The sequence below is a fragment of the Scyliorhinus torazame genome, chromosome 21 (genome assembly GCF_047496885.1).
Source record: "Scyliorhinus torazame isolate Kashiwa2021f chromosome 21, sScyTor2.1, whole genome shotgun sequence".
NCBI classification, from domain to species: Eukaryota; Metazoa; Chordata; class Chondrichthyes; order Carcharhiniformes; family Scyliorhinidae; genus Scyliorhinus; species Scyliorhinus torazame.
The window spans coordinates 77,217,257-77,245,164 of record NC_092727.1 but is presented as its reverse complement, the minus strand read 5'-3'; the positions used below and the strand labels follow the sequence as shown (position 1 = coordinate 77,245,164).

General features: G+C 46.3%; 1 protein-coding gene and 1 long non-coding RNA gene across 18 annotated transcripts in view; both read left to right on the top strand.

Moving 5' to 3' along the window:
• The window catches only part of tanc2a (tetratricopeptide repeat, ankyrin repeat and coiled-coil containing 2a), a 1,428,811-nt gene that overhangs the window by 551,331 nt on the left and 849,572 nt on the right, over nucleotides 1–27,908 (top strand). The window lies entirely within an intron of this gene.
• Nucleotides 48–25,479, top strand: LOC140398362 (uncharacterized). The gene is made up of 3 exons (XR_011937463.1): nucleotides 48–102; nucleotides 10,181–10,245; nucleotides 24,221–25,479. It is a non-coding gene; the product is annotated as an uncharacterized lncRNA (long non-coding RNA).

Here is a 27,908-nt window from a genome sequence, read left to right as displayed (position 1 = left end):
CAGTTATTTTGATTTATTTTAGTTTTGGTCAACTGGCATCTGACCTGTGCAGAAACGTTTTGCCAAGCTCAAGTCTCCATGCCAGACTACTAAGCAATCCATGTAAGTAGATTTTCCGCTCACCTGGTGCGGAGTGCATGTCATTTCATTGTAGGGGTTAGATTACCCTGGCACAAGAGCATTGAGCAGGAGTTGACATGGATCAGCATTTAAAGACCCCTATTATGGAATCTAAGCAGCTAAAGCCATACAGCTTACCAGTGTAAAGCACTAGTTAACCAGAGACCCAGGTTCAAATCCTGCCACTGCAGATGGTAAAATTTGAATTCATTAAAAATCTGGAATTATAAGTCTAATGATGACCATTGTCGATTGTTGTAAAAACCCATCTGGCCGACATGTGACTCCAGACCCACAGCAATATGGTTGACTCTTCAATGTCCTCTGGGATGTAGCAATAAATGCTGGCCCAACCAGTGAGTCCCACATCCCATTAACAAAGTAAAAATAAATAAATAAATATATATTAATAATATAAGAAAGAATCTTCTCGTTTCCCTGTTGTGTTGATTATAGTGTCATGCGAGAGTGCCTTTAAGAACTGGATGTTTAAGCAATGTACCTTTAAGAAAACAGTGAAGCTCAGCTCAGGTCAGCCATTTTGCAGTTTGCATTTGGGTGATTTAAACTCATAATAGTAAAACCTTTAACCTGATGTGATTTTGTTTAAAGGTGCTAAGTCTCTTGGAAGTTTGAAGGAACATTTTAAGGAGTTATTTACTGTTGCAATATTTTCTGAGTTATCTTTGAAGTCAGGGGTGTTAAGAGATCCAATGTTTATTTAAGATGTTAAGGTTGAGTTCATGGAATAAACAGTGTTTTGTGTTTAAAAACCCACGTGTCCATAATTGTAATCCCACACCTAGGGAAAAAGCCGTGTGCCAGGAAAAGCAACAACTCCATCAAAGGGAGAGGTTGGTTGAACTCCATGATACATTTTGGGTTTCTGAAAACGCCGCGCCCATAACATTTGGGGGCTCGTCCGGGATAAAAGTCTATCTATTGGATTGGCTTTTGTGAACTTAAAAAGACAGTGAAGGATTGTTGCTTTTCCGGTGTGGTATTTTAGTTTAAGTGGGGAGAGTGTTGTGAACAATGGCTCTTTCAGAGGCTCCGAAGTTTCTGGGGGTGGAGAATGTCACACGTAGTACCTTATGGACAGAAACAAAAAGCAGACTATTAGATTTGGCAAGAACATAGAACATAGAAAAATACAGCACAGAACAGGCCCTTCGGCACACGATGTTGTGCCGAACCTTTGTCCGAGATTAATCATAGATTATCATTGAATTTACAGTGCAGAAGGAGGCCATTCGGCCCATTGAGTCTGCACCGGCTCTTGGAAAGAGCACCCTACCCATAGTCAACACCTCCACCCAACACTAAGGGCAATTTTGGACACTAAGGGTAATTTATCATGGCCAATTCACCTAACCTGCACATCTTTGGACTGTAGGAGGAAACCGGAGCACCCGGAGGAAACCCACGCAGACACGGGGAGGATGTGCAGACTCCACACAGACAGTGACCCAAGCCGGAATCGAACCTGGGGCCCTGGAGCTGCGAAGCAATTGTGCTATCCACAATGCTATCGTGCTGCCCTTAAGAACAAATAAATCTACACTATATCATTTTACCGTAATCCATGTACCTATCCAATAGTTGCTTGAAGGTCCCTAATGTTTCCGACTCAACTACTTCCACAGGCAGTGCATTCCATGCCCCCACTACTCTCTGAGTAAAGAACCTACCTCTGACATCTCCCATATCTTCCACCATTCACCTAAAATTTATGTCCCCTTGTAATGGTTTGTTCCACCCGGGGAAAAAGTCGCTGACTGTCTACTCTATCTATTCCCCTGATCATCTTATAAACCTCTATCAAGTCGCCCCTCATCCTTCTCCGTTCTAGCGGAGAAAGGGCCTAGCACCCTCAACCTTTCCTCGTAAGACCTACTCTCCATTGCTGGCAACATCCTGGTAAATCTCCTTTGCACCTTTTAAAGCTTCCACATCCTTCCTAAAATGAGGCGACCAGAACTGTGCACAGTACTCCAAATGTGGCCTTACCAAAGTTTTGTACAGCTACATCATCACTTCACGGCTCTTAAATTCAATCCCTCTGATAATAGACCCTCTTTACAGCTCTATCCACTTGAGTGGCAACTTTCAAAGATGTATGAACATAGACCCCAAGATCTCTCTGCTCCTCCACATTGCCAAGAACTCTACCGTTAACCCTGTATTCCGCATTCATATTTGTCCTTCCAAAATGGACAACCTCACACTTTTCAAGGTTAAACTCCATCTGCCACTTCTCAGCCCAGCTCTGCATCCTATCTATGTCTCTTTGCAGCCGACAACAGCCCTCCTCACTATCCGCAACTCCACCAATCTTCGTATCATCTGCAAATTTACTGACCCACCCTTCAACTCCCTCATCCAAGTCATTAATGAAAATCACAAACAGCAGAGGACCCAGAACTGATCCCTGCGGTACGCCACTGGTAACTGGGATCCAGGCTGAATATTTGCAATCTACCACCACTCTCTGACTTCTATCGGTTAGCCAGTTCGTTATCCAACTGGCCAAATTTCCCACTATCCCATGCCTCATTACTTTCTGCAGAAGTCTACCATGGGGAACCTTATCAAATGTCTTACTAAAATCCATGTACACTGCATCCACTGCTTCACCTTCATCCACATGCTTGGTCACCTCCTCAAAGAATTCAATAAGACTTGTAAGGCAAGACCTACCCCTCACAAATCCGTGCTGACTATCCCTAATCAAGCAGTGTCTTTCTAGATGCTCAGAAATCCTATCCTTCAGTACCCTTTCGATGACTTTGCCTACCACCGAAGTAAGACTAACTGGCCTGTAATTCCCAGGGTTATCTCTATTCCCTTTTTTTGAACAGGGGCATGACATTCGCCACTCTCCAATCCACTTGTACCACCCCTGTTCACAGTGAGGACGAAAAGATCATTGCCAACGGCTCTGCAATTTCATCTCTTGCTTCCCATAGAATCCTTGGATATATCCCGTCAGGCCCGGGGGACTTGTCTATCCTCAAGTTTTTCAAAATGCCCAACACCTTCCTTCCTAACAAGTATTTCCTCGAGCTTACCAGTCTGTTTCACACTGTCCGCTCCAACAATATGGCCCCTCTCATTTTTAAATACAGAAGAAAAGTACTCGTTCAAGACCTCTCCTATCTCTTCAGACTCCATACACAATCTCCTCGTCATTCTCATATTTCTCACATATGTGTAAAAGGCCTTGGGGTTTTCCTTGATCCTACCTGCCAAAGATTGTTCATGCCCTCTCTTAGCTCTCCTAATCCCTTTCTTCAGTTCCCTCCTGGCTATCTTGTATCCCTCCAACGCCCTGTCTGAACCTTGTTTCCTCAGCCTTACATAATAGAACATAGAACAATTCAGCGCAGTACAGGCCCTTCGGCCCACGATGTTGCACCGAAACAAAAGCCATCTAACCTACACTATACCATTATCATCCATATGTTTATCCAATAAACTTTTAAATGCCCTCAATGTTGGCGAGTTCACTACTGTAGCAGGTAGGGCATTCCACGGCCTCACTACTCTTTGCGTAAAGAACCTACCTCTGACCTCTGTCCTATATCTATTACCCCTCAGTTTAAGGCTATGTCCCCTCGTGCTAGCCATTTCCATCCGCGGGACAAGGCTCTCACTGTCCACCCTATCTAACCCTCTGATCATTTTGTATGCCTCTATTAAGTCTCCTCTTAACCTTCTTCTCTCTAACGAAAACAACCTCAAGTCCATCAGCCTTTCCTCATAAGATTTTCCCTCCATACCAGGCAACATCCTGGTAAATCTCCTCTGCACCCGCTCCAAAGCCTCCACGTCCTTCCTATAATGCGGTGACCAGAACTGTACGCAATACTCCAAATGCGGCCGGACCAGAGTTCTGTACAGCTGCAACATGACCTCCTGACTCCGGAACTCAATCCCTCTACCAATAAAGGCCAACACTCCATAGGCCTTCTTCACCACCCTATCAACCTGGGTGGCAACTTTCAGGGATCTATGTACATGGACACCTAGATCACTCTGCTCATCCACACTTTCAAGAACTTTTCCATTAGCCAAATATTCCACATTCCTGTTATTCCTTCCAAAGTGAATCACCTCACACTTCTCTACATTAAACTCCATTTGCCACCTCTCAGCCCAGCACTGCAGCTTATCTATATCCCTCTGTAACCTGCTACTTCCTTCCACACTATCGACAACACCACCGACTTTAGTATCATCTGCAAATTTACTCACCCACCCTTCTGCGCCTTCCTCTAGGTCATTGATAAAAATGACAAACAGCAACGGCCCCAGAACAGATCCTTGTGGTACTCCACTTGTGACTGAACTCCATTCTGAACATTTTGCATCAACCACCACCCTCTGTCTTCTTTCAGCTAGCCAATTTCTGATCCACATCTCTAAATCACCCTCAATCCCCAGCCTCCGTATTTTCTGCAATAGCCTACCGTGGGGAACCTTATCAAACGCTTTGCTGAAATCCATATACACCACATCAACTGCTCTACCCTCGTCTACCTGTTCAGTCACCTTCTCAAAGAACTCAATAAGGTTTGTGAGGCATGACCTACCCTTCACAAAGCCATGCTGACTATCCCTGATCATATTATTCCTATCTAGATGATTATAAATCTTGTCTCTTATAATCCCCTCCAAGACTTTACCCACTACAGACGTGAGGCTCACCGGTCTATAGTTGCCGGGGTTGTCTCTGCTCCCCTTTTTGAACAAAGGGACCACATTTGCTATCCTCCAGTCCTCTGGCACTATTCCTGTAGCCAATGATGACATAAAAATCAAAGCCAATGGTCCAGCAATCTCTTCCCTGGCCTCCCAGAGAATCCTAGGATAAATCCCATCAGGTCCCGGGGACTTATCTATTTTCAGCCTGTCCAGAATTGCCAACACCTCTTCCCTACGTACCTCAATGCCATCTAATCTATTTACCTGGAGCTCAGCATTCTCCTCCACAACATTATCTTTTTCCTGAGTGAATACTGACGAAAAATATTCATTTAGTATCTCGCCTATCTCTTCAGACTCTACACACAACTTCCCATCCCTGTCCTTGACTGGTCCTAGTCATTCGCTTATTCCTGACATACCTATAGAAAGCTTTTGGGTTTTCCTTGATCCTTCCTGCCAAATACTTCTCATGTCCCCTCCTTGCTCGTCTTAGCTCTCTCTTTAGATCCTTCCTCGCTACCTTGTAACTATCCATCGCCCCAACTGAAACTTCACACCTCATCTTCACATAGGCCTCCTTCTTCCTCTTAACAAGAGATTCCACTTCTTTGGTAAACCACGGTTCCCTCGCTCGGCACCTTCCTCCCTGCCTGACCGGTACATACTTATCAAGAACACGCAGTAGCTGATCCTTGAACAAGCTCCACTTATCCAGTGTGTCCAACACTTGCAGCCTACTTCTCCACCTTATCCCCCCCCAAGTCACGTCTAATGGCATCATAATTTCCCTTCCCCCAGCTATAACTCTTGCCCTGCGGTGTATACTTATCCCTTTCCATAAGTCTCCTTTTTCCTCTTAACAAGACATTCAACCTCTCTTGTCAACCATGGTTCCCTCACTCGACCATCTCTTCCCTGCCTGACAGGGACATACATATCAAGGACACGTAGTACCTGTTCCTTGAACAAGTTCCACATTTGACTTGTGTCCTTCCCTGACAGCCTATGTTCCCAACTTATGCACTTCAATTCTTGTCTGACAACATCGTATTTACCCTTCCCCAATTGTAAACCGTGCCGTGTTGCACGCACCTATCCCTCTCCATTACTAAAGTGAAAGTCACAGAATTGTGGTCACTATCTCCAAAATGCTCGCCCACTAACAAATCTATCACTTGTCCTGGTTCATTACCAAGTACTAAATCCAATATTGCCCCTCCTCTGGTCGGACAATCTACATACTGTGTTAGAAAAGCTTCCTGGACACACTGCACAAACACCACCCCATCCAAACTATTTGATCTAAAGAGTTTCCATTCAATGTTTGGGAAGTTAAAGTCACCCATGACTACTACCCTGTGACTTCTGCACCTTTCCAAAATCTGTTTCCCAATCTGTCCCTCCACATCTCTGCTACTATTGGGGGGCCTATAGAAAACTCCTAACAAGGTGACTGCTCCTTTCCTATTTCTGACTTCAACCCATACTGCCTCAGTAGGCTGATACTCCTCGAACTGCCTTTCTGCAGCTGTTATACCATCTCTAATTAACAATGCCACCCCCAACCTCTTTTACCACCCTCCCTAATCTTATTGAAACATCTATAACCAAGGACCGCCAACAACCATTTCTGCCCCTCTTCTTTCCAAGTTTCCGTGATGGCCACCACATCGTAGTCCCAAGTACCGATCCATGCGTTAAGTTCACCCACCTTATTCCTGATGCTTCTTGCGTTGAAGTATACACACTTCAACCCATCTCCGTGCCTGCAAGTACTCTCCTTTGTCAGTGTTCCCTTCCCCACTGCCTCATTACACGCTTTGGCGTCCTGAATATCGGCAACCTTATTTGCTGGACTACAAATCCGGTTCCCATTCCCCTGCCAAATTAGTTTAAACCCTCCCGAAGAGTACTGGAAAACCTCCCTCCCAGGATATTGGTGCCCCTCTGGTTCAGATGCAACCCATCCTGGTTGTACAGGTCCCACCTTCCCCAAAATGCGCTCCAATTATCCAAATACCTGAAGCCCTCCCTCCTACACCATTCCTGCAGCCACGTGTTCAGCTGCACTCTCTCCCTATTCCTAGCCTCGCTATCACATGGCACCGGCAACAAACTAGAGATGACAACTCTGTCTGTCCTGGCTTTTAACTTCCAGCCTAACTCCCTAAACTAATTTATTACCTCCACACCCCTTTTCCTACCTACGTCGTTGGTACCAATGTGCACCACGACTTCTGGCTGCTCCCCCTCCCCCTTAAGGATCCTGAAGACACGATCCGAGACATCCCCGGCCCTGGCACCCGGGAGGCAACATACCTTCCGGGAGTCTCGCTCGCGACCACAGAATCTCCTATCTATTCCCCTAACCATTGAATCTCCTACTACTATTGCTTTTCTATTCTCCCCCCTTCCCTTCTGAGCCCCAGAGCCAAACTCACTGCCAGAGACCTGGCCGCTAGGACCTTCCCCCGGTAGGTCATCCCCCCCCCAACAGCATCCAAAACGGTATACTTGTTTTGAAGGGGAACGGCCACAAGGGATCCCTGCACTGTCTGCCTGTTTTTTTTTCCCCAGACTGTAACCCAGCTATTCTTGTCCTGTACCTTGGGTGTGGTTACCTCCCTGTAACTCTTCTCTTTCACCCCCTCTGCATTTAAAGTTGCCTGAGATAGAGTTTGACTCATTGGAAATGGCTAAAATTCAGTTGCAAATTAAAAAAATGGAACACGAGAAAGAATTAAAGTGGCTGGAATACGAGAGTGAGAGAGAGGAAAAAGAAAAGGAGAGAGAAGAAAGGAGAAAAGAAAGAATAGCTCTATCAGAACAAAAAGAAAAGTAGACACAGATCAGGGAAAAAGATAGAGAGGGAGTTTGAACTTCAGAAAATGACCATGAAACATGACAATCAGTTAAAATTGGCAGACGTATAGGGACAGGTACAGTTGGAAGAGATGGATGAGGATAATCAGACAGAGCGTCATAGTCGAAGACGTGGTGAGGATCTATTTAAATATGTCCAAGCTTTGCCAAGGTTTGACGAGAACCTGTGGACGTGAAAGAGACTCCAGGATGGTATGTTGCCTCCCTGGTGCCAGGGTCCAGGATGTCTCCGAACGGGTAGAGGGCACCTGAAGGGGGAGGGCAAACAGGCAAAGGTCGTTGTACATATTGGTACTAACGACATAGGCAGGAAGGGGCATGAGGTCCTGCAGCAGGAGTTCAGGGAGCTAGGCAGAAAGTTAAAAGACAGGACCTCTAGGGTTGTAATCTCGGGATTACTACCTGTGCCACGTGCCAGTGAGGCTAGAAATAGGAAGATAGAGCAGCTAAACAGCTGGTGTAGGAGGGAGGGTTTCCGTTATCTGGACCACTGGGAGCTCTTCCGGGGCAGGTGTGACCTATATAAGAAGGACGGGTTGCATCTAAACCGGAGAGGCATAAATATCCTGGCCGCGAGGTTTGCTAGTGTCACACGGGAGGGTTTAAACTAGTATGGCAGGGGGGTGGGCAAGGGAGCAATAGGTCAGAAGGTGAGAGCATTGAGGGAGAACTAGGGAATAGGGACAGTGGGGCTCTGAGGCAGAGCAGACAGGGAGAAGTTGCTGAACACAGCGGGTCTGGTGGCCTGAAGTGCATATGTTTTAATGCAAGAAGTATTACGGGTAAGGCAGATGAACTTAGAGCTTGGATTAGTACTTGGAACTATGATGTTGTTGCCATTACAGAGACCTGGTTGAGGGAAGGGCAGGATTGGCAGCTAAACGTTCCAGGATTTAGATGTTTCAGGCGGGATAGAGGGGGAAGTAAAAGGGAGGCGGAGTTGCGCTACTGGTTCGGGAGAATATGTATTAGTGAGAGGCAGCATGGTTTTGTGAAGGGGAGGTCGTGTCTCACTAACTTGCTAGAGTTTTTCGAGGAGGTCACTAAGATGATGGATGCAGGTAGGGCAGTGGATGTTGTCTATATGGACTTCAGTAAGGCCTTTGACAAGGTCCCTCATGGTAGACTAGTACAAAAGATGAAGTCACACGGGATCAGGGGGGAGCTGGCAAGGTGGATACAGAACTGGCTAGGTCATAGAAGGCAGAGAGTAGCAATGGAAGGATGCTTTTCTATTTGGAGGGCTGTGACCAGTGGTGTTCCACAGGGATCAGTGCTGGGACCGTTGCTCTTTGTAGTATATATAAATGACTTGGAGGAAAATGTAACTGGTCTGATGAGTAAGTTTGCAGACGACACAAAGGTTGGTGGAATTGCGGATAGCGATGAGGACTGTCAGAGGATACAGCAGGATTTAGATTGTTTGGAGACTTGGGCGGAGAGATGGCAGATGGAGTTTAATCCGGACAAATGTGAGGTAATGCATTTTGGAAGGTCTAATGCAGGTAGGGAATATACAGTGAATGGTAGAACCCTCAAGATTATTGAAAGTCAAAGAGATCTAGGAGTACAGGTCCACAGGTCACTGAAAGGGGCAACACAGGTGGAGAAGGTAGTCAAGAAGGCATACGGCATGCTTGCCTTCATTGGCCGGGGCATTGAGTATAAGAATTGGCAAGTCATGTTGCAGCTGTATAGAACCTTAGTTAGGCCACACTTGGAGTATAGTGTTCAATTCTGGTCGCCACACTACCAGAAGGATGTGGAGGCTTTAGAGAGGGTGCAGAAGAGATTTACCAGAATGTTGCCTGGTATGGCGGGCATTAGCTATGAGGAGCGGTTGAATAAACTCGGTTTGTTCTCACTGTAACGAAGGAGGTTGAGGGGAGACCTGATAGAGGTCTACAAAATTATGAGGGGCATAGACAGAGTGGATAGTCAGAGGCTTTTCCCCAGGGTAGAGGGATCAATTACTAGGGGGCATAGGTTTAAGGTGAGAGGGGCAAGGTTTAGAGTAGATGTACGAGGCAAGTTTTTTACGCAGAGGGTAGTGGGTGCCTGGAACTCGCTACCGGAGGAGGTGACGGAAGCAGGGACGATAGTGACATTTAAGGGGCATCTTGACAAATACATGAATAGGATGGGAATAGAGGGATACGGACCCAGGAAGTGTAGAAGATTGTAGTTTAGTCGGGCAGCATGGTCGGCACAGGCTTGGAGGGCCGAAGGGCCTGTTCCTGTGCTGTACATTTCTTTGTTCTTTGTTCTTTGTTCTTTCAGAAGGAAGTGGAAGTCTTTTTCATTTCATTTGAGAAGGTAGATAAACAAATTAAATGGTCACAGGACATGTGGGTATTACTGATTCAAACAGAGGGCAGTAGAGTGGAAATTTGCATACATGCATTGTGGTCATCCTAACTTGAAGGTGGTTTGTGGAGGAGCTCTTATCAAGTGACACTTCCCTTAGGTGTTATCATGCGGTGCGCAGAGGTTCCTGAGTGAGTGCTTGCTGAGAAGGGGAGTGAATAACAGGTAAGCTCTTTCTTTCTTTTTCTTTTTTTATCTAGAGGAGTGGCAGGGAAGGTAGTGCAATGTTCATCTGTGGGAAGTGCACCCATATCCAGCTCCTCAGAAACCGCGTTGGGGAGCTGGAGCTGGATGAACTTTGGATCATTCGGGAGGCAGAGGTGGTCATCACAGAATTTTTTAATAGAATTTTCAGTGTAGAAGGAGGCCATTCAGCCCATCGAGTCTGCACCGGCCCTTGGAAAGAGCACCCTACCCAAGGTCAACACCTCCACCCTATCCCCATAACCCAGTAACCCCACCCAACATTAAGGGCAATTTTTTAGCAAGGCCAATCCACCTAACCTGCACATCTTTGGACTGTGGGAGGAAACCGGAGCACCCGGAGGAAACCCACACACACACGGGGAGGATGTGCAGTCTCCGCACAGACAGTGAACCAAGCCGGAATTGAACCTGGGACTCTGGAGCTGTGAAGCAATTGTGCTAACCACAATATTACTGTGCTACCCATAGATAGAAGCTTCAGCGATGTAGTTACTCCGAAGAATAAAGATAGATGGGTGACAGTGAGAGGGGCTGTGAGGAAGGAGTTAGTACAGGGATCCCCTGTGGTCGTTCCCCTTAGTAACAAGTATACCGCTTTGGATACTGTTGGGGGGGATGACTTACCAGGGGTAAGCCATGGGGTACAGGTCTCTGCCACAGAGTCTGTCCCTGGTGCTCATAAGGGAAGGGGGAGAGGAGTAGAGCATTAGTCATTGGAGACTCCATAGTTAGCGGGATAGATAGGAGATTCTGTGGGAACGAGAGCGACTCGTGGTTGGTGTGTTGCCTCCCAGGTGCCAGGGTGCGTGATGTCTCGGATCGTGGTTTCGGGATCCTTAAGGGGAGGGGGAGCAGCCCCAAGTCATGGTCCACATAGGCACCAACGACATAGGTAGGAAAAGGGATAGGGATGTAAGGCAGGAATTCAGGGAGCTAGGGTGAAAACTTAGATCTAGGACAAACAGAGTTATAATCTCTGGGTTGTTACCCGTGCCACGTGATAGCGAGACGAGGAATAGGGCGAGAGAGGAGTTGAACACGTGGCTACAGGGATGGTGCAGGAGGGAGGGTTTCAGATTTCTGGATAATTGGGGCTCATTCTGGGGTCTGTGGGACCTCTACAAATGGGATGGTCTACACCTGGACCAGAGGGGTAACAATATCCTGGGGGGGAAATTTGCTAATGCTCTTTGGGAGGGTTTAAACTAGTTCAGCAGGGGCTTGGGAACCTGAATTGTAGCTCCAGTATACAGGAGGTTGAAAGTAGTGAGGTCATGAGTAAGGTTTCAAAGTTGCAGGAGTGTACCGGCAGGCAGGAAGGTGATTTAAAGTGTGTCTTCTTCAATGCCAGGAGCATCCGGAATAAGGTGGGTGAACTTGCGGCATGGGTTGGTACCTGGCACTTCAATGTTGTGGCCATTTCGGAGACATGGATAGAGCAGGGACGGGAATGGTTGTTGCAGGTGCCGGGGTTTAGATATTTCAGTAAGCTCAGGGAAGGTGGTAAAAGAGGGGGAGGGGTGGCATTGTTAGTCAAAGACAGTATTACGGTGGCAGAAAGGACGTTTGATGCGGACTCGTCTACTGAGGTAGTATGGGCTGAGGTTAGAAACAGGAAAGGAGAGGTCACCCTGTTCGGGGTTTTCTATAGGCCTCCGAAAAGTTCCAGAGATGTAGAGGAAAGGATTGCAAAGATGATTCTGGATAGGAGCGAAAGCAACAGGGTAGTTGTTATGGGGGACTTTAACTTTCCAAATATTGACTGGAAACGCGATAGTTTGAGTACTTTAGATGGGTCCGTTTTTGTCCAATGTGTGCAGGAGGGTTTCCTGAAACAGTATGTAGATAGGCCAACGAGAGGCGAGGCCATATTGGATTTGGTACTGGGTAATGAACCAGGACGGTGTTAGATTTGGAGGTAGGTGAGCACTTTGGTGATAGCGACCACAATTCGATTACGTTTACTTTACTGATGGAAAGGGATAGGTTTATACCGCAGGGCAGGAGTTATATCTGGGGGAAAGGCAATTATAATGCGAGGAGGCAAGACTTCGGATGCATCGGATGGAGAGGAAAACTGCACGGGATGGACACAATGGAAATGTGGAGCGTGTTAAAGGACAGCTACTGCGTGTCCTTGATAAGTATGTACCTGTCAGGCAGGGACAAAGTGGTCGAGCAAGGGAACCGTGGTTTATTAAAGCAGTCGAAACACTTGTCAAGAGGAAGAAGGAGGCTCATGTAAAGATGACACATGAAGGTTCAGTTAGGGCGCTCAAGAGTTACAAGTTAGCTAGGAAGGACCTAAAGAGAGAGCTAAGAAAAGCCAGGAGGGGACATGAGAAGTCTTTGGCAGTTAGGATCACGGATAACCCTAAAGGTTTCTATAGGCATGTCAGGAATAAAAGAATGACTAGGGTAAGAGTAGGGCCTGTCAAGGACAGTAGTGGGATGTTGTGCGTGGAGTCCGAGGAGATAGGAAAGGTGCTGAATGAATATTTTTCGTCAGTATTCACACTGGAAAAAGGACAATGTTGTCGAGGAGAATACTGAAATTCAGGCTACTGGACTAGAAGGGCTTGAGGTTCATAAGGAGGAGGTGTTCGCTATTCTGGAAAGTGTGAAAATAGATAAGTCCCCTGGGCCGGATGGGATTTATCCTAGGATTCTCTGGGAAGCTAGGGAGGAGATTGCTGAGCCTTTCGCTTTGATCTTTAAGTCCTCTTTGTCTACAGGAATAGTGCCAGAAGACTGGTGGACAGCAAATGTTGTCCCGTTGTTCAAGAAGGGGAGTAGAGACAACCCCGGTAACAATAGACCAGTGAGCCTTACTTCTGTTGTGGGCAAAATGTTGAAAAGGTTTATAAGAGATAGGATGTATAATCATCTGGAAAGGAATAATTTGATTAGAGATAGTCAACACGGTTTTGTGAAGGGTAGGCCGTGCCTCACAAACCTTATTGAGTTCTTTGAGAAGGTGACCAAACAGGTGGATGAGGGTAAAGCAGTTGGTGGTGTATATGGATTTCAGTAAAGTGCTTGATAAGGTTCCCCACGGTAGGTTACTGCAGAAAATACGGAGGCATGGGATTGAGGGTGATTTAGCCGTTTGGATCAGAAATTGGCTAGCTGGAAAAAGACAAAGGGTGGTGGTTGATGGGAAATGTTCAGACTGGAATCCAGTTACTAGTGGTGTACCACAAGGATCTGTTTTGGGGCCACTGCTGTTTGTCATTTTTATAAATGACCTGGAGGACGGCGTAGAAAGATGGGTGAGTAAATTTGCAGATGACACTAAAATCGGTGGAGTTGTGGACAGTGCGGAAGGAGGTTACAAGTTACAGAGGGACATAGATAAGCTGCAGCGCTGGGCTAAGAGGTGGCAAATGGAGTTTAATTCAGAAAAGTGTGAGGTGATTCATTTTGGAAGAAATAACAGGAAGACAGAGTACTGGGCTAATGGTAAGATTCTTGGCAGTGTGGATGAGCAGAGAGATCTCGGTGTCCATGTACATCGATCCCTGAAAGTTGCGACCCAGGTTGAGAGGGTTGTTAAGTGTGTTAGCTTTTATTGGTAGAGGGATTGAGTTTCGTAGCCATGAGGTCATGTTGCAGCTGTACAAAACTCTGGTGCAGCCGCATTTGTAGTATTGCGTGCAATTCTGGTCACCGCATTGTAGGAAGGATGTGGAAGCATTAAAAAGGATGCAGAGGAGGTTTACCAGAATGTTGCCTGGTATGGAGGGAAGATCTTATGAGGAAAGGCTGAGGGACTTGAGGCAGTTTTCGTTAGAGAGAAGTAGGTTAAGAAGTGACTTAATTGAGGCATACAAGATGATCAGAGGATTGGATAGGGTGGACAGTGAGAGCCTTTTTTCTCGGATGGTGATGTCCAGCATGAGGGGACATAGCTTTAAATTGAGGGGAGATAGATCCAGGACAGATGTCAGAGGTAGGTTCTTTACTCCGAGTAGTGAGGGCGTGGAATGCCCTGCCTGCAACAGGAGTGGACTCGCCAACACTAAGGGCATTCAAATGGTCATTGGATAGACATATGGACGATAAGGGAATAGTGTAGATGGGCTTTAGAGTGGTTTCACAGGTCGGCGCAACATCGAGGGCTGAAGGGTCTGTACTGCGCTGTTATGTTCTATGTTCTAAACAAAGCTGGTAGGTACAGCTAGTGAAGTGTTTGCATCACTACCGGAGGAGGTATCTGGAACGTATGAGGAGGTGAAGATATCCATCTTAAGTGCATATGAGCTAGTGTCTGAAGCTTACAGACAAAAGTTTAGAAATTTAAGGAAAGAATTTGGCCAAACATACATGGAGTTTGAAAGGCTCAAACAGAGTAATTTTGATAGGTGGATAAGGGCTTTGAAAATAGACCAAACGTATGAAGCTCTCAGAGAAATTATACTTTTGGAGGAGATTAAAAATTCAATTCCTGATGTAGTGAGAACTCGTGTGGAAGAACAGAGGGTTAAAACTGTGAGATTAGCGGCGGAAATGGCAGATGGTTATGAATTTGTTCATAAATCAAAGATTGGTTTCCGACATCAGTTTCAGCCGGTGAGGGATAGAAACTGGGGACATGAGAAATACTCGAGTGGTAGAGGTAAAGGTGGTCTGATGGGAGACAATGAAGAGAGTGTACCTCAGATTAAAAAAGAAATTAAGGAGCGTGGAAACAAAATGAAATGTTTCAGATGTTTTCACTGTAATAAACTAGGCCATGTAAAGTCACAGTGTTGGTAGTTGGAGAAAAGCACTGGGACGGCTGATGTGATAAAACAGGATAAGACCGTGGGGTTTGTTAGAGTTGTGAAGGAAAGCTCAAGGGAAGCGAAGGAGGTGCAAACTATTGTCCAGCCTGTGGTGTTGGGTGTTCTGACACACAGATGAGCCAACACAGTTGCATATGGTACAACGCTTCTTTATTTAAACTCACTATTTACAACTTGGTCTTTGCACTCTGCACGTGGGGGGCTCCCTGCTTGTGGTGTTTCAACAGCTCTTTCTTGTTTCCTTCTCCCCAGACCTACTGACCTCCAGGTGTCGTGCTCGTGCTTTTTATGTGGTTGGTGTTCTTGTCTGTGATTGGTTGTGGTGTTGTGTACTCTGATTTGCCTGTTAGTGTGTCCATCATGATGTGTGTGTTTGAATATCATGACATCCCCCCTTTTTACAAAGATATGTGCCTACGTGGTAATAAATATGATCGTGACGTGAGTGCATCTAAGAGTGTGTGTGTGTCGTGTGCAGCATGTGTCTATGACGGAACTATGTACATGGGGCGATGTCGAGTGCGTCACATGAATCCAGTTGTACCATAACATAACAGAAATGCGAACGAGAGAAGAAGAAAAACATTTTGAACAGTTGTCCAGTCAGACGACATCTGGAACGATAAACAACAACAGGTTATCATGTAAAATTGTCCAACTTATTAAACATATGAACTGTATTATAAGTCCATTCTAATGGGTTTGCGACGAATTCGGGTTGACCGCCTCAAGGGTGGATCAAGAACCACCGGCTGCTGTGCAGGCATGGCCATGGGTGGCGATGGAAAGGGCGTGATGTGCGGCAGCTCCACAAAGTCATCCTCGGAAGCCTGTTGAGGATCTGGCGTGTTGTGTGGCTGTGAGCGTGGAAGTCGGCGAAGGGCGCGCCGATTGCGGCGACGCACGGAACCATCCGGCATGCGAACCAGGAACGAGCGGGGAGCCACTTGTCGGAGGACTTCGGCCGGTGCTGACCAGCCACCATACGGTTGATGGACGCGTACTTTGTCTCCGGAGGACAGGGGGGGCAGGTCCGTCGCTCGTGTGTCGTACCGACCTTTCTGGCGATCACGCTGCAGTTGCATGTTCCGAAGAACCGCCTCATTGTCTGTTGTCGGTGCCAGGACGGAAGGTACCGTCGTCCTGAGGGAGCGACCCATTAGTAGCTGCGCTGGCGAGAGGCCCGTGGATAACGGGGCCGATCGATAGGCCAGCAAGGCAAGGTTAAAGTCCGATCCGGCATCAGCCGCCTTGCACAGGAGCCGCTTTGCGATGTGGACACCCTTTTCAGCCTTCCCGTTCGATTGTGGATGCAGAGGGCTGGATGTCACATGAGTGAAACCATATGCTGCGGCAAAGGACGACCATTCACGGCTGGCAAAACAAGGTCCATTGTCTGACATGACAGTCCTTGGAATGCCATGGCGAGCAAACGTTTCCTTGCAGGCCCCAATGACTGCGGACGACGTCAGATCATGGAGAGGCATGACTTCCGGGTAGTTTGAGAAGTAGTCTATAATAACAATGTGATCTCTGCCGAGCGCGTGAAATAGGTCCACACCCACCTTCGCCCAGGGGGACGTCACCATCTCGTGTGGTAGAAGTGTTTCCGGAGGTTGCGCCGGCTGAAACCTCTGACAGGTTGTGCAGTTGAGCACCATGTTGGCTATGTCTTCATTAATACCCGGCCAATATACCGCCTCCCGGGCCCTTCGTCTGCATTTTTCGACGCCCAAGTGGCCTTCGTGTAGTTGACGAAGAATCATCTGGCGCACACTGTGTGGAATAACGATTCTGTGCGATTTCATAAGGACCCCGTCTATCTTGGTGAGATCATCTCGCACATTATAAAACTGGGGGCACTGCCCTTTTAGCCACCCTTCCGTCATGTGGCGCATCACTCGCTGCAGCAGAGGGTCAGTCGCCGTCTCTGCGCGTATGTGGGCCAGACTAGGATCATCAGCTGGCATATTTGCTGCTGTCAGAGTCACGTGTGCCTCAATTTGACGCACGAACCCCTCTGCATCTGGTGGTGTGCTCACTGCTCGGGAAAGAGTGTCCGCCACGATGAGTTCCTTCCCCGGAGTGTAGATCAGTTCAAAATCGTACCTCCTGAGTTTGAGTAAGATGCGCTGGAGGCGAGGAGTCATGTCGTTCAGGTCTTTGTTAATGATGTTGACCAGGGGGCGGTGGTCAGTTTCGACCGTGAATCGTGGCAGGCCATACACATAGTCGTGGAACTTGTCCAGTCCAGTTAACAAGCCCAGGCATTCTTTTTCGATTTGCGCGTAGCGCTGTTCGGTAGGGGTCATGGCTCGTGAGGCATACGCAACCGGGGCCCATGATGACGTGCTGTCTTTTTGCAGGAGTACCGCTCCAATACCAGATTGGCTGGCGTCTGTTGAGATCTTTGTAGGGCGAGTCGTGTCAAAGAAGGCCAGCACTGGTGCCGTGACCAGTTTGTGCTTGAGCTCCTCCCATTCCCGCTGATGCGATTGGTGCCAGTCGAATTCCGTCGATTTTTTTACGAGATGGCGCATGTTTGTTGTATGAGAAGCCAGGTTGGGAATGAACTTTCCAAGGAAGTTGACCATGCCCAGGAATCTTAAGACAGCCTTCTTGTCAGCCGGTCGTGGCATGGCTGTGATGGCGCTAACCTTGTCTGCATCGGGACGGACCCCGGACCTTGAGATGTGGTCCCCGAGGAATTTCAGCTCCGTCTGGCCGAAAGCACACTTCGCACGGTTGAGACGCAGGCCATTTTGCCGTATGCGGGTAAAGACACGTCGAAGACGATGCATGTGTTCCTGCGGAGTGGTGGACCAAATGATGATATCGTCCACATATACACGTACCCCTTCGATGCCTTCCATCATCTGCTCCATAATGCGGTGGAATACTTCAGATGCCGAAATGATGCCGAATGGCATCCGGTTGTAGCAGAATCTGCCAAAAGGGGTGTTGAATGTGCATAGTCTTCGGCTGGCCGGGTCCAGTTTGATCTGCCAGAATCCTTTGGACGCATCCAATTTAGTGAATATGTTGGCTCGCGCCATCTCGCTGGTGAGGTCTTCTCGTTTCGGGATGGGATAGTGTTCCCGCATGATGTTGTTGTTCAGATCTTTTGGATCTATACATATACGGAGCTCGCCAGAGGGCTTCTTTACACAGACCATGGAGCTGACCCATGGCGTGGGCTCCGTGACCTTGGATAGGACCCCTTGGTCCTGAAGAATCTGCAGTTGTGCCTTGAGGCGGTCTTTGAGAGGCGCAGGAACCCTGCGAGGTGCGTAAACGACAGGGATGGCGTCCGGTCTGAGTCGAATCTTGTACGTGTGTGGCAATGTCCCCATGCCTTCAAAAACCTCCTGGTTGTGAGCGAGGAGGGAATGGAGATTCGCGTGGAACTCAGCATCCGGGAAGTCGGATATCTCATCTGGAGAGAGAGACATGATGCGCTGTACCAGGTGAAGGACCTTACACGCTTGTGCGCCCAGTAACGAGTCCTTTGATGAGCCCACAACTTCGAAGGGGAGTGTGGCCGTGTACCTCTTGTGAGTCACCTGTAGCTGGCAAGATCCTATGGACGGGATAACGTTCCCGTTATAGTCAACCATCTTAAGCCGGGATGGTGTGATGGGTGGTTTGACCTTCATGGCCTGGACTGCAGAGTAAGCAATCAGGTTGGCGGATGCGCCGGTGTCCAGACGGAAGGCGACGCGCGATCGGTTGACCGTCAGGGTGGCACACCACTCATCGTCTGGATTGATGGCATTGACCTTGTTGACATCAATGACGGCAACTCGGAAGTCATCCTGGTCATCTGCATCACTTAACTGGAAGTCTTGATGCGTGGGCTGGACGGTCCTGACTCGTGTGCGAGGTTGTCGAGGATGCGCCGGATCCATGGGTTGAGCCGCACGACAGCGGGCTGCGTAGTGGCCTATCATGGCACATCTGTTGCACTGTCGGTTTTTTGCAGGACATTGCCCTTTTAAGTGTAGACCTCCACAATTGCTGCACGTCATGACGTCACGGCGTTCGTTGCGCCACTGCGCATGCGCAGTGCGATCTTGCGGTGGGCGCGCCTGCGCAGTGCGTCCCTCGTTGTGGCCGTTATTTTTGGCGCGCACCTGCGCGGGAGACCGCGAAAAGCGTGGGAAGCGGCCGCTGTCGTCCGGGCCGTGGGGCGGGAAGAAATCGACGGCCTGGATGCGTTCAACGTCGTGGGCGGCCTGGCTTGCCGATTCGACGGCTGGGGACCCCCTCCGTGCCAACTCGGACGCCTGAAATCGGGCAAAACGGCAGGTAGCATTTTCATGGAGGACACAGGCTTCCACAGCAGACGCTAAGGTGAGGCTTTTCATTTTAAGAAGCTGCTGGCGTAGGCCACTAGAGGCAACGCCAAAAACAATCTGGTCCCTGATCATGGACTCTGTAGTGGTGCCGTAACCGCAGGACTGCGCTAGAATCCGGAGGTGCGTCAAAAAGGGTTGAAAAAGTTCCTCCTTACCTTGCAGGCGTTGCTGAAAGATGTATCTTTCGAAACTTTTGTTTACTTCAGCTTGAAAGTGCTGGTCCAGTTTGAGGATGACCGTGTCATATTTGGCCTGGTTTTCGCCTTCTTCGAACACCAGTGAATTAAAGACATCGTTTGGGTGGGGGCCTGCGTAGAAGAGGAGCATTGCAATCTTCGAATCATCCGAGGCATTCTGTTTTTCGGTGGCACGGATGTACAGGTCAAATCGCTGCCTGTAGAGCTTCCAGTTGGTGCCTAGGTTCCCCGTGACTTGCATCGGCTGCGGTTTGCCGGTGTGGTCCATGTCCAGAATGGCAGGTTAGTAGGCAGGTATCGATCCACTCCTGTACCATGTGGTGTTGGGTGTTCTGACACACAGATGAGCCAACACAGTTGCATATGGTACAACGCTTCTTTATTTAAACTCACTATTTACAACTTGGTCTTTGCACTCTGCACGTGGGGGGCTCCCTGCTTGTGGTGTTTCAACAGCTCTTTCTTGTTTCCTTCTCCCCAGACCTACTGACCTCCAGGTGTCGTGCTCGTGCTTTTTATGTGGTTGGTGTTCTTGTCTGTGATTGGTTGTGGTGTTGTGTACTCTGATTTGCCTGTTAGTGTGTCCATCATGATGTGTGTGTTTGAATATCATGACACAGCCTGTTCAATTAGCAATTGTTAAGAAGGTTTTATTTGGCAGGTAGGATCAAGGAAAACCCAAAAGCTTTCTATAGTATGTCAGGAATAAAAGAATGACTAGGTTAAGAGTAGGGCCACTCAAGGACAGGGATGGGAAGTTGTGTGTGGAGTCTGAAGAGATGGGCGAGATACTAAATGAATATTTTTCGTCAGTATTCACTCAGGAAAAAGAGAATGTTGTGGAGGAGAATGCTGAGACCCAGGCTATTAGAATAGATGGCATTGAGGTACGTAGGGAAGAGGTGTTGGCAATTCTGGACAGGCTGAAAATAGATAAGTCCCCTGGGCCTGATGGGATTTATCCTAGGATTCTCTGGGAAGCCAGGGAAGAGATTGCTGAGCCTTTGGCTTTGATTTTTATGTCATCGTTGGCTACAGGAATAGTGCCAGAGGACTGGAGGATAGCAAATGTGGTCCCTTTGTTCAAGAAGGAGAGTAGAGACAACCCTGGCAACTATAGACCGGTGAGCCTCACGTCTGTTGTGGGTAAAGTCTTGGAGGGGATTACAAGAGACAAGATTTATAATCATCTAGATAGGAATAATATGATTAGGGATAGTCAGCATGGCTTTGTGAGGGGGAGGTCATGCCTCACAAACCTTATCGAGTTCTTTGAGAAGGTGACTGAACAGGTAGACGAGGGTAGAGCAGTTGATGTGGTGTATATGGATTTCAGTAAAGCGTTTGATAAGGTTCCCCACGGTAGGCTATTGCAGAAAATACGGAGGCTGGGGATTGAGATTGATTTAGAGATGTGGATCAGAAATTGGCTAGCTGAAAGAAGACAGAGGGTGGTGGTTGATGGGAAATGTTCAGAATGGAGTTCAGTTACAAGTGGCGTACCACAAGGATCTGTTCTGGGGCCGTTGCTGTTTGTCATTTTTATCAATGACCTAGAGGAAGGCGCAGAAGGGTGGGTGAGTAAATTTGCAGACGACACTAAAGTCGGTGGTGTTGTCGACAGTGCGGAAGGATATTGCAGGTTACAGACGGACATAGATAAGCTGCAGAGCTGGGCTGAGAGGTGGCAAATGGAGTTTAATGTAGAGAAGTGTGAGGTGATTCACTTTGAAAGGAATAACAGGAATGCGGAATATTTGGCTAATGGTAAAATTCTTGGAAGTGTGGATGAGCAGAGTGATCTCGGTGTCCATGTACATAGATCCCTGAAAGTTGCCACCCAGGTTGATAGGGTTGTGAAGAAGGCCTATGGTGTGTTGGCCTTTATTCGTAGAAGGATTGAGTTCCGGAGTCATGAGGTCATGTTGCAGCTGTACAAAACTCTGGTACGGCCGCATTTGGAGTATTGCGTACAGTACTGGTCACCTCATTATAGGAAGGACGTGGAAGCTTTGGAACGGGTGCAGAGGAGATTTACCAGGATGTTGCCTGGTATGGAGGGAAAATCTTATGAGGAAAGGCTGATGGACTTGAGGTTGTTTTTGTTAGAGAGAAGAAGGTTAAGAGGAGACTTAATAGAGGCATACAAAATGATCAGAGGGTTAGATAGGGTGGACAGTGAGAGCCTTCTCCAGCGGATGGAAATGGCTAGCACGAGGGGACATAGCCTTAAACTGAGGGGTAATAGATATAGGACAGAGGTCAGAGGTAGGTTCTACCTGCAATAATAGTGAACTCGCCAACATTGAGGGCATTTAAAAGTTTATTGGATAAGCATATGGATGATAATGGCATAGTGTAGGTTAGATGGCTTTTGTTTTTTTGGACTTCCCATGTCGGTGCAACATCGTGGGCCGAAGGGCCTGTACTGCGCTGTATCGTTCTATGTTCTATGTTCTATGTTCTATGTTCTAAGGTGCCAGATGTCTTTAAAGAATTTACTTGTGTGGTTAAACTTTACTCGTGTATCAGGAGGAGCAGGTAAAGAAGTCACAATTTTAAGAGGTACAGGGGCTAGTCAATGTTTAATGGTAAGAGATGAGGAATTATGTAGTTTGGGAAGAATGTTGCAAGAAAAGGTGGTGATATGTGGAATTCAGGGTGAGAGGAGTAATGTTCCATTATGTACGGTAAGGTTGGAAAGTCCAGTGAAGAGTGGTGAAGTGGTAGTAGGAGTAATAGATAAACTGTATAGTTTATCTTGGGTAATGATATAGCTGGAACGCAGGTGGGAGTGATGCCTACTGTGGTTGACGAGCCATTGTAAAATCAGTCAACTGAAGTGTTGAAGGACGAATATCCTGGGGTTTTTCCGGCTTGTGTAGTAACAAGGTTGCAAAGTCACAGGTTAAGACAAGAGGAGAAATCAAAGAGTGAAGGTGACGTTGCAGTGCAATTATCAGAAACAATTTTTGATCAGATGGTTGAAAAAGAACAAGAACAGGTGGAGGATGAGGCGGATATTTTTTCTTCAGGAAAATTGGCGGAATTACAACAGAACGATGTAGAAATAAAACGGATATATCAGAAAGCATATACGGAAGAGGATCCTGAGAGTATACCAGAGTGTTATTACCGTAAAAATGGTGTCTTGATGAGAAAATGGAGACCTGTACATATGCAGGCGGATGAAAAGTGGGCAGAGGTTCATCAAGTAGTATTGCTGGTAGCGTATAGAAAGGAGGTGTTGCGAGTTGCACATGAGGTACCAGTGGGAGGTCATTTGGGAATAAGGAAAACTCAAGCTAAAATCCAGAAACATTTTTCTTGGCCTGGTCTACATAAAGATCTAGTTAAATTTTGACAATCATGTCACACATGTCAAGTGATAGGGAAACCTCAAGCAGTGATAAAACCAGCGCCCTTAATACCCATTCCAGCATTTGAGGAACCTTTTACAAGGGTCCTAATCGATTGTGTAGGACCGCTTCCTAAAACAAAAAGTGGGAACCAATATCTTTTCACTGTAATGGATGTGTCTACTAGGTTTCCAGAGGCCATTCCAGTACGTAATAGTACAGCTAAAAGGATTGTGGAGGAGTTACTTAAATTTTTTACTAGATGTGGACTACCCACAGAAATTCAATCGGATTAAGGATCAAATTTTACTTCAAAGTTATTCAAAGAAGTTATGGATAGCTTAGGAATAAAACAATTTAAATCAACTGCGTACCATCCGGAATCGCAGGGAGCGTTAGAAAGGTGGTATCAGACATTAAAGACAATGTTGAGGGCGTATTGTCAAGATTACCCAGAGGATTGGGATAAAGGGATCCCATTTGTATTGTTTGCAATTAGGGATGCACCTAATGAGATTACCAAATTTAGTCCTTTCGAACTAATTTTTGGTCATGAGGTAAGAGGACCACTTAAATTGATCAAGGAAAAATTGGTGGGTGAGAAATCGGAAATTACACTATTGGATTGCATGTCAAATTTTAGGGAACGATTAAATAGAGCAGGCCAATTCACATTTGAAAGTTGCACAAAATGTGATGAAACGGGTAGCGGACAAGAAATCCAAAGTTCGTAGTTTTGCTAGTGGGGATAAGGTTTTTGTGTTGTTACCAGTGGTAGGGGAGCCTTTAAAAGCTAGGTTTTGTTGACCGTATCAGATTGGAAGGGAATTAAGTGAGGTAAGGTGAACTATGTGGTAAAAACACCAGATAGAAGGAAGACTCACCGAGTGTGTCATGTGAATATGCTTAAAAGGTACTTTGAAAGGGAAGGGGAGAAAAAGGAGGTTTTAATGATTCTAACTCAAAGTGACGAACCAAATCCAGATGTCTGTGAATTTGACATACCTCAAATTAAATTGGAAAATGAGGATGTTCTTAACAATTGTGATGAACTGTTAAGTTACCTTCCAGAGGAAAAACTAACTGACCTGAAAGAGTTATTGATATCACATGGGCAAGTTTGTAGAGATAAATTGGGAAGTACTAAAATGGCTATATCTGATGAAGATGTGGGAAATGCTGTTCCTATCAAACAACATACATATAGACTTAATCCTTTAAAATTGGCACAGGTTAACAGAGAGATTGAGGATATGCTGAAGAATGGCATAATTGAAGTGGAGCTCACCCATAGTGATGGTACCTAAACCAGACGGTACCCAACGGTTGTGTGTGGACTATCGAAAGGTGAATGCAGTTACAAAAATGGACTCTTATCCTGTCCCAACATTGAAGGATTGCATGGAGAAAGTGGGACAATCTGCTTTTTGTTTCCAACTTCCAGACATGGAAAGAGCATGTAAAACATCGAATGGAGTTCCTCGATCGACTTCAGGCGGCGGGTTTGGTGATGAACCTAGCCGAAAGTGAATTTGGAGAAGCCCGAATCACTTTCCTTGTGGAGTTCCCGATATCCTCAAGACAAATGGAAATAATGCGATTTCTTAGCATGAATGGCTTTGATCGAAGGTTTTGTGGCGTGATTACTCCGCTGATGGAATTGCTGAAGAAACGTAAAAAAATTCAATGGACAGCGGACTTTCAACAGGCATTTGACTGCCTGAAAGCTGTGGTAACCAATGTTCCTGTATTGGAGAATTGCAAGGGTCAGATTGAACTAAAGTATCTGATTCTAAAGAGAAATGCCAAGGAGTAGAGGAATGGATGGATCGTGCAGAGACTTTGTTCAAAGAGACTGTCAATCGAGAACGATTTTGGTTGGTGAAAGAAAAACAAAGAAAAATGGACTATATTATTATACCTGTTTGCGTGTGTTGTTTTCTTTAAATGAAAATGTATATTTACTGTGTGCATTTCTTAGTGGATGGTGCAAAAGTGAAAAATGAAACCATCTTGAAGTGACGGTTCATTTTTTTTTCTTGAGGGGAGGTGTCATGCGAGAGTGCCTTTAAGAACTGGATGTATATGCAATGTGCCTTTAAGAAAACAGTGATGTCATAGAATGGATGGAGCTCAGCTCAGGTCAGCCATTTTGCAGTTTAGTTTTGCAGGCAGTTTTCAAAAAGAGCTGGTGTGTCTGTGTGTTTCCAGAGAGCTGCAGTTAGTTTGAAATGAGCTTGTGAGTGTCTGTGTTTTGCAGTTTGAGCTGGATTTGCTGTGGTGTCTGCCATAAAAGACCATCTCTGGATCATTTGGGTGATTTAAACTCATAATAGTAAAACCTTTAACCTGATGTGATAAGTCTCTTGGAAGTTTGAAGGAACATTTTAAGGAGTTATTTACTGTTGCAATATTTTCTGAGTTATCTTTGAAGTAAGGGGTGTTAAGAGATCCAATGTTTATTTCAGATGTTAAGTTGAGTTCATGGAATAAACAATGTTTTGTGTTTAAAAACCCACGTGTCCATAATTGTAATATCACGCCTGGGAAACAAGCCGCGTGCTCGGAAAAGCAACAAATCCATTAAAGGGAGAGGTTGGTTAAACTCCATGATACATTTGGGGGTTCTGAAAACGCCTCGCCCATAACAATAGTAAGAAGTCTTACAACACCAGGTTAAAGTCCAACAGGTTTGTTTCCAATCACTAGCTTTTGGAGCGCAGCTCCTTCCTCGGGTGAGTCACCTGATCAAAGTGCTGCGCTCCGAAAGCTGGTGATTGGAAACAAACCTGTTGAACTTTTCCCTGGTGTTGTAAGACTTCTTACTGTGCCCACCCCAGTCCAATGCCGGCATCTCCACATCGTGTTTATTATAAAATAGAGTAATGGAAATCTTTACATTAAATTATCAAAATAGAAATTCTGGACACTGCACATTAGAGGCGCAGAATTATTCTTTTTTTTTTTAAACCCAATTTGCTATCCATTCAGTTTGATTTTCCTCTAACCTTTGTCATGAGTTGACAGTGTCAACAACGATAGTCATACAGCACAGAAAAGGCCATTTGGCCCATCACATCTGTGCCGGTCAACGATAATCACCTAACTATTCTAATCCCATTTTCCAGCACTTGGCCCATAGCTTTGTATGCCTTGCAAGTGCACATCTAAATACTTCTTAAATATTATAAGGGTCTCTGCCTCCACCACCCTTTCAGGCAGCGAGTTCCAAACTCCCACCATCCTCTGGGTAAAAAACATTTTTTCTCACATCCCCTCTAAACCTCCTGCCCCTTGCCTTATTTATATGCCTCCTGGTCATTGATCTCTCAACAAAGGTGAAAATCTTCTTCCTTTCTACTCTATCTATGCCTCAAAATTTTATACATCTCAATCATGTTTCCCCCCTCAGTCTCCTCTGCTCCAAGGAAAACAATTCTCTCCACATCCATCAAGGAGCCTTAGCAAAACTGAAGTCTGTGGAAATAAGGGTTAAATCCCTATCCTAGTTGGAGTGGTACCTGGCACAAAGGAATATGGTTGTGGTGATTGGAGGTCAATCATCTCGGCTCCAGGACATCACTGCAGGTGTTTCTCAGGGTAGTGTACTATGCCCAACCATCTTTAACTGCTTCATCAGTGACCTTTTTTCCATCAAAAGATTAGAAATGGGATGTTCATTGATGACTGCACAATGTTCAGCACTATTCACGACTCCTCAGATACTGAAGCGGTCTATGTCCAAATGCAATAAGACCTGGACGATATCCAGGCTTGGGCTGACATGTGCCAAATGACATTTGAGCCACACAAATGCCAACTGATGACCATCTCCAATAAGAGAGAATCTAATCAGCGCTCCATGACATTCAATAGTATTACCATCACAGAATCCCCCACTATCAATACCCTGGTAGTTACCATTGACCAGAGACTGAACTGGCCATAATAATATTGTGGCTACAAAAGAAGATTAGAAGCTAGGGATCCTGTTGCGAGTAACTTGTATACTGACTCTCCAAATCCTGTCCACCACCTACAAAGTACAAATCAGGTGTGTGATGGAATGCACTCCATTTTCCTGGTTGAGTGCAGCTCCAATAACGCTCAAAAAGCTCAATACCATCCAGAACAAAGCAGCCCGTTTGATAGTTACCCCTGCCACATACATTCACTCCCTCCAGCACTGACAAACCATATCGACAAGATGCACTGCAGGAACACCAGGCTCCTCAGGTAGCCAGACCCACCATCGCAACGCCAAGAAGGACAAGGGCAGCAGATACTTGGGAACACCGGCACCTGGAAATTCCCTTCCAGCCTGCTCACCATCCTGATTTGGAAATATATTGCTGTTCTTTCACTGTCGCTGGGTCAAAACCCTGCAACTCCCTCCCTAACAGCACTGTTGGTGTACCTACACTTCGGGGACTGCTGTGGTTCAAGAAGTCAACACTCCACCACCCTCTCCAGGGCAATAAATGCTGTGACGCCCACGTCCTGTAAGTGAATAAGTAAAATAAAAAATTAAATACTGAATTCCGCTTCTCAAACTGCCATGGTATGGTGGCAGTTTACTGCATGAATATTTGGGTTTCTCGGATTACTAGTTTATTAACATAACCACTTGTGTGTCAAGGATACATCTGGCGGTTGGAATGGAACTTGCTCATAAGGAAACTGAAGGTACCTCGGAATGCTACTTGACTATCCATATACTGTGTCCAAGCAGAGTGAGAAATAAATAATCTAGAACATAAGCGGGAGTAAGTAACTAATGAAAACAAGTTTGAAACTAATCCAAATGCACCTTCCTGCACTAGCCTCATATCCTTAATTCCCTTAGAACCCCAGAATCCACAATCTTCTATCTGGAATTTATTCAATAACTGAGCATCCACAGTAATTTGGATAGTGAGT